We start from the raw sequence: 8171 nt of genomic DNA, 5'->3' as shown, positions 1-8171 counted from the left end.
TTCAAATAATTACAAAGTACTCTTTTGGAGGACTGCAAATTGTTGTGGATCCAGAGTGCTAAAGTGAAGTAAAAATATCTAAGGTAAACTCCGATACTAAAGTCTATTGTAAAGCAAATATGTTCGCTACTAAAAAAGTGTTATCGAAAGTTGTAAGTTTGTTATAATTGATATTTCGATAGCCACCATAATGAAAAATCATATCAAATTTTGACTATAAGAGCAGATAGATTCTAAAAGCATATTTCTATAACAATGAATTACGTCTTAGGACCCACCGATCCTACATAATTCCTGTCCTTGCTCACACTAAACACATATTTAGACACCCACATAATTCCAGTCATGCTCTTTCGGAGAAATATTTATATAAAACTCCAACGCATTCTCTAATTAAAGTACAAATTATTAAAGAAATACCGTAAGTTATTTAGGCATTCTTCACATGTTCGACCGACTTTCGAAGAAATTTAACTTTATTTGCCATCTTGCCATTCATAATAAATTCACCGCATCTACTTTGATTATAAATTACTTCTAAACTAGCATGAGAAGAGCAAAGCTGGCTTTGCATTTAATGCGACAGTAAAAACTTATATGCAAGCTTTACTTGTGGCAAATGCATGCCATGCTACGAACGAGCCGTATAACGGCAGCTGCTGCATCAATGGCCATAGGAACGTGGGAAGTGGTACAGGCCATGGCGTTGCATTCCAAATTAAAAGCGAAAGCCAGGGCAATAAATAGGTGAAGCAATGAATTGCATGCCAACCACACACTCATACGTACAAACAAATATACAAAGACGTGTAGTGCATAGGCGTGCGTGTACCTTAAAGTTTCAGTTTCATGTAGCTGATGCCCGAACAAGCTAGTCAGGCGTGAAACGGAAGAGCTGCAGCTGAAGGCATGTGACTAAAATTCAACATCCGCTCGCCAGCTATTTGATGAAAGGCAAAAGTCGTCACATTTGCGGTGGCAATTATGCAGCATTCTGCCCTCCCCTTTACTCTTGGAAAGAGCAACAGCAAAATACGCGTAATAGAGTTAAGCTGACCAGTAACCCATGCTCACACACACACACACACACGCACACACATATGCAACGCGTTTGTTTTCATGGAAATTCAATAGGCGCAGAAGAGTAACCCAATCGTGAGATTAAAAGCGTAGCCTACCACCAAGGCGCAAATTACGAGGAGCAACTGTTAATCACTCTGCCGCTTCCACGTTTGTGCAACAGTCAGCAAGAGTCAAAGGCAAAGTTTTTCGTTGATTCGATCCCTGTAAGTATGCTGTAATCTTTTTCGACTTGGCAATTCGATATTCCGATATACTCGTATGTGCGCACATACTTATATTTCCTTGTACAAAGAGTTGTTAAGTTGTAAAGCGTATCAATATCTTTTTTCCAAAAACATGAAACTTTTGCCGCCTATCTGCGGTCGCTTTGTAGTCAAGCAACAACAATGCGCGTGTCTGATTGATGTGGCAAGTGTTGAAATGACTTTGATTAGCGCTTATTGTGCCGATTTGGTTGGTGAATGAGGCGAAAAATAGCGAACGCTAGGAGTAGGTAGTGTAGGCGTTGGAAAGGCTTGTTGGACGAAGAGGCCGTGGAGTATGAAAAATCAAGAATGTTTTTTGTTATTATTTGAGGAAAAAAATTAACATTAAAAAAATGAAATTACACAACTACAACAAAAATCACGAATGCACTGTGAAGCCAAACACTTAAGGAACAATTTAATTAAGCAACTGTAACTTGAAAGAGTTCCTTCATACCATATATTTTGTTTGTGATAAATATTAAATTTCCGCGAGGCAGACAGACACAACTTAGCGAAACGAGAAAAAGGGAATCAAAATTTAAGAGCTATAGAGAATCTAAAAATAGAACGACTTCCAAGAAATGCGTGCCATAAATTTCTCTATCGGCATTCTTTTGACCTTTTCTTGGTTGTGCTTTTACTTTTAAGCTTGTAAAATATCAGATTTCCTTACGGTAGTTTTTTTTTTGTTCATAATTATTGAAAATTGTATTTCGCGGATCTCTTTTAATTAGAAGCTATTAATTGCCAAAAATCATAGAAAACTGAAGTGGCGGAAAATTTAAACACAAATTCGCTTGCGTCAGTAATTCAATCATAACTTCGGACAACGTTTATATGTCTGGAAGCTGTAATCATTAACGGCTTTAAATTAATTGAAATACAAATGAATATGTGCAGATGGGAAGAGAGAGAGGGAGAAAGGAGCAGAAATTGGATTTCATTCAGTTGATTTGGTTTTTGATTGCTAATCAATTAATATTGGCAAATATTTATTTTAGGACAAAAATAAATTAATGACGTGAGGGATTTGAGTAAAAGGACATTCTTAGCTTAACGGTAATTAAGTAACCCAAGATTTTAGTTTAAATTTTGGGACAAATTAAAAATGAGAATCATCGGTTGAAGGCACTAATTTTTAATCGACAAAACATTATTTAATCTAATAACGAAAAAGTATTTTCTAGTCATCCCTACTTATAATAAACAAATTTATGGAAATATTCCATTTTAATCTATATATTTTCATCATTCCATATACATTCATAAATTCAGGAATTATACAAATATTGACTTAACAGGCTTTAACATACACACAAATTCTAGATTCTTCTCCCAAGCTCAAAGCATTGCACTAAGCTTTTACGTTAGGCGCTTAAGAGACATAAACGATAATCCGTGTATGTTCACGAAAATATTAGTGACTGTGTATGTCCCGCCTAAAATGTCGCGTCGATTTTCGTGCATTTAAAATGTTGCTCGTGACGCCATTACATTTGCATAAATTTCAAAAGCGGCGCAACACATTTCAGTGAATGTGTATTGAATTACACCAATGAATGACAAATTTAAACTGAACGTAAATTGCAAACATAAAAGCATGAATGGGAATGATTTAGGAATTTTTCCCTTTAACGTGGGTACTTACTTACTACTCTACTTTTGTTTCGGTGCTCTCAGCTAAAACGTTAGCTACTTTTAATGGAAAAATTTAAATTATCTCATTTTATAAGAACGTTAAGTTGTTCTTCTTCTTCTTGACTGACATAGACACCGCTTACGCGGTTATAGCCAAGTCCACAACAGCGCGCCACGCACCTCTTCTTCTGGCAGTTTGGCGCCAATTGGTTATACCAATCGAAGCCAGGTCCCTCTCCACCTGGTCCTTTCATCGGAGTGGAGGTCTTCCTCTTCCTCGACTTCCACCAGCGGGTACTGCATCGAACACTTTCAGAGCTGGAGCACTTTCGTCCATTCGAACAACATGACCTAGCCAGCGTATCCGCTGTCTTTTTATTCGCTGGACTATGTCTATGTTGTCGAATAACACATACAACTCATCATTCCATCTTCTGCGGTATTCGCCGTTGACAATGTTCTGAGGACCATAAATCTTGCGCAAAATTTTCCTCTCGAAAACTCCTAGTGTCGTCTCGTCTGATGTTGACATCGTCCAAGCTTCTGCATTATAAAGCAGGACGGGAATGATAAACGACTTGTATAGTTTGATTTTGGTTCGCCGAGAGGACTTTACTTTTCAATTGCCCACTCAGTCCAAAGGTAACATTGGAGTTGTTGATACTGGTTCCCAGGTATACGAAATTATCTACGACTTCGAAGTAATGACTGTCAACAGTGACAGGAGATATTTCCCCGAAAACGATTTCATTCAAAATAAGGAATATCACTTTATAGCCTCTTATATTAAGTAATTTAATTTTTATAAATTTATACTAAACATACCGTGCCTCCATTGCAACCTTATATTAGACCCATGGTGTATAAGAAAGTTTTTAGCACCAATTTGAGCAGAATTGCGGAAGCACCCGCAACAAATAAATTCATTGCAAGTAAAGTAAAACTTCAGTTGAATATAATAAATTTCGTTGTGTGTATTCAGTAATGGATATATGTACATACATACATATATATATATTTTACGAAAGCATATGAGTGCTTGTAGAACGCGCTAAGTAACCGTGAAATAGCTGTAAATTGTTAATGTAGTTTGAACACTTTATATTTGTAAGCGTGTGTGTATATAAAATTGCCATTATGCCTATGTTTATGGTTGGTGGTAGCATACTATTAGGCGCGCAAACTGATATTAAGCATATTTTACATAATTTATTATGTACTCTCATTTCTATTGTATTTTCGGCGTACTTCATTATGTTGTTTTCAGCGTAAATATGAGTAATTTTTTATGGAAATTTATGGTTTATTACTGTGCACTTTCAGATATTTGTGTTGAAGAGTCTTTTGAAAGCGAAAATAAAATTCCACGCAGACATTCGGTCTAACGAGCAGTGAATTTTCAATTCAATGGGAATTTTTTCCGTAAAAGTGAATTTAAATATAGCGACAACAAACAAAAGTTTCATTCACTCTGTTTTCCGTCGATGCTTACCAAAATCGCGAGAGCAAGTTTGATACATACACATTTTCCAGCCGGTATACATAACAAAAAAAAAAACAATTTATTGACCTTTTCTGCACTTACAATATCATAACCACCGTTATTTATTTATAGTTTAGTCACTGTATGCCTTTTACCGCGCCGCAGGACTTATTTGTGTTTATGATTTGTATTTATCATGCATGGAAATGAAGTTAGGATGTCAGTGGTGGGTTGCTCATACGCCAAGGTTTACACATCCGCATATGAGCATTTACCGTTTCTTCATAATTTGTTTATGACAGTTTGCAAAGTTGAAACAACGGACACATCTGCATATCTACATTCATCAGCCAGACTAACAAAAATTCAATGAATAACTTAGCGCTACAGGCGATACGAGTATGAATCGACTGAACTTGGCATGAGTTGAAATTAAGAGCGAAATTCACATTTGAACCTTTTGTGAATTAACTCGAATGTGCCGCACGCACTTTGGGGCATCATCCACACTGTGCATGGGTTTATAAATATACACGTACAAGCGTGTTTGGAACGGTTGCCCACCTTAGACAACATCTTGAACAAGTTAAACAAAGTTAAGTCAACCAAAGTGCAAGGTGACCTAGCGAGTTAGTTAGTAGTTTTTAGAGATCTTTGAGGAATGAAACTTAGATGTGCCGCTCTATCAATTGATGGATGGATCAATGACTGAAGAATCGTTCGTGAGAAATGTTCCTCTGAGCATTCTTAATATATTTTTTTTGCTTCAAGTTCCTCCACTTACAGCTCACAAAATTCAGACGCTTCTCAAATTCTACATAATTAAGTAAGCATGCATAACGACAGTGATTTTCCGTTATTTCCATTACAAATACTTAGAACGAAAACAAAGCGAAATAATTGTAAAATCGACACGATTTGGCGTGCATCGTAAATAAATGCTGATTACTTTCACTCGAAATCTTTTACATAATTTATTTATTCGACTTATGTACACCAATTTGCCTGTATTGTCTGATTGAATATATTCGCTTATATCAATTTTTACTCGCGCACAAATCAAAGTGCAAACACGAAAATCCTTTTAAGCAGCAAATGTGCGAGTAGACGCCAGCAATGGCAGCGCATTAGGCGTGAATATAGTTGTCTGCGTTGGTGTACAGCTGTAGTAACAGTAAATTTTACTTTACATATGTGGAATTATCAAAATAACTTCAAGTGTGTGGATGTGCGACGAAACGTGCCGCTAAAGTCGTTAACATCAGTGACTTTTATTGGCTTGCCAGCGGAGGACGAAGTGCGAATGAGGTTGTGTGATCTACTTGCGTGTCAATGTTTATGTACCAACAAACGACTGCATAAGGCTGTGTGATAAAGTTGAAGCGGAATATGTAATGACTTGACTTGAGTTTACCTACATTCAAATAGCTATATATGTACATACATATATATATAAATATTTACATATGCAATATCGTAAAATAAATGAGTGCGCTGCTTTTCGGCTTTTTCCAAAACTTTAGCCAGTGAGGGAGTACTAGATTTGGTCCAAACAGGGTTTTAGATATCTAGCTCACTTTACACACCTTACTACCAACAATTTTGCTAATATTTTAGTCTTCTATAGGTCATTTATTACATTCTCAGCATTTTGAACTCCACTCACACAGCGTACTCGGGTTCGGTTCTAAAGAGTGCTCGTAAAACTTTAAATTTGATCCAAATATATGAAGATCTATGGAATATTTAATGGGACCATACTCATTATTTTCTCTCGAAACTATCAGAATCCCTTCGTAGGAACAATAATTCAAAATGTACAGAGATCTACAAAAAGATCTACTATTAATACTTATTGAAGATATTACATTGTCATACACATATTCTTTAAAGGAGTAAGTGAAGATAAATATTGTAATGTAAATGAATTAACAATGTATCCCGTAATCAACCAGAGCTTCTGCTTTCATCGCTGCTTCATTACACCGCGTTAACGCCAAATAGCCTAACAACTAATTGGGTCGCTACAAAGAGAGTCGTCTACATACCGCAAACACTAATCGGCTGATGGTGTTAAGCCATTCATTCGTTTGTGCATGCCAACCGGACCACTTGTAATTGTTTGCTATTTAAAAATTCACATTCACCGCGACGGGGTGCCACAAGTGAACTAGCATAGCCACTATGCATAACCTTTGCTACGGCGAATAGACGGTGCTTAACTTTAATCTACAATGCTTTCACCGGAAACAGTTGGCATTTGCCCTCAATTCAATCTTTGCACATATAGACACACACAAACAAAGGGAGATTTGCATATGTTTATGGATAGGAGCATAGGAGCTATTAGCGAAGCACTTTGACGCCCAGAGCGGCGCATTTACAACGAACTTAGAAGGGACTTTGCTTGCAGCCGAAGTGCTTAACAGTTAATTAACACCCGCTTGCGTTTGACGGACTGCAGGCGTGTTCGAGATTACAAGTGTTGGCTCAAAGGACATGTGTGTGTTTGCCTTAGAAGGTTTAGAACCAAATTATTTGACGTTAGTAATTCAATTTAGAAACAAGTGAGGAAGGGATGTAACCGAACATTTTGTACTCTCGCAATTTATTGAAGAAATTTTATTAATATAACACACAAATTTACCCATAAATTCGGCAAAAAGTTTAATAGAATAACGAAAATCGTCATATATAGTATATATGTAAGGGTTGAGGTAATTCCTGAACCGATTTCATTAATTTTCACTCTCACTTAATTTTGCTAAGATATCTCACATATTAACCAATACATATATGCGGAATAAAGCCCACCGTATTTTTGAAAAATCTATAATTAGATATATGGGAGCTAGGAGATGTTATGACCCGATTTTAATAATTTTTGGAACAGAGGCACACAATTAGGAGAAAAAAAATTCGTCCGAATTAAATTAAAATATCTGAAAGATTTGCCGATATTTTCGGTGAAATTACCCTTAGGCACTGTGTTCTTCATGTAGATATCCGGGGCCTTGAAAAGTTATAGTCCGATTTCGAAAATGTTTCCATAAGTGAAGCCACAGATGATTTACAGTATTTGTGTAAAGTTTTATTCCGCTATCTTCTTTGGTTCCTTATGTATATATTATAAAGTGAAGGAATAAGATCGAATTCAAAATTGAGTTATAAGGAAAGTAGTTTCGCCCATTTTTTGTCCGTGTTATCAGGGTGTCAAGAAAATATTATATACCGAATTTCATTGAAATCTGTCGTGTAGTTCCTGAAATATGATTTTTACCCATAAATGGGCGATGCCACGCCAATTTTCTATTTTGTTAAAAATTGTGAGCGCAGCTTCCTTCTGCTATCACTTCTGTAAAATTTAGTGTTTCTGACGTTTTTCGTTAGTGAGTTAACTCACTTAACTTGGGCGTGGTTATTATCCTATTTCAACTATTTTCATTGTGTGTGATGGGGTACGTAAAGGAATCGACTACAGAAAGTTTCGTTTATATAGCTTCATTGGTTTGCGAGATATATACAAATACATAATACATCCAAATATGCGCCTTCCTAGTGCGATCCTTTATTCCAAATTTTACTTTTATACCTTTATTTATGGCTTAGTTATGACACTTTATGTGTTTTAGGGTTTCGCCATTTTGTGGGCGTGACAATGGTCCGATTTTTCCCATTTTCGAAAGCACCCTCTCACGGTCCCAAGGTACTCTCTTTAG

The sequence above is a fragment of the Zeugodacus cucurbitae genome, chromosome 4 (genome assembly GCF_028554725.1).
Source record: "Zeugodacus cucurbitae isolate PBARC_wt_2022May chromosome 4, idZeuCucr1.2, whole genome shotgun sequence".
NCBI classification, from domain to species: domain Eukaryota; kingdom Metazoa; phylum Arthropoda; class Insecta; order Diptera; family Tephritidae; genus Zeugodacus; species Zeugodacus cucurbitae.
This window is presented reverse-complemented; position numbering follows the sequence as displayed.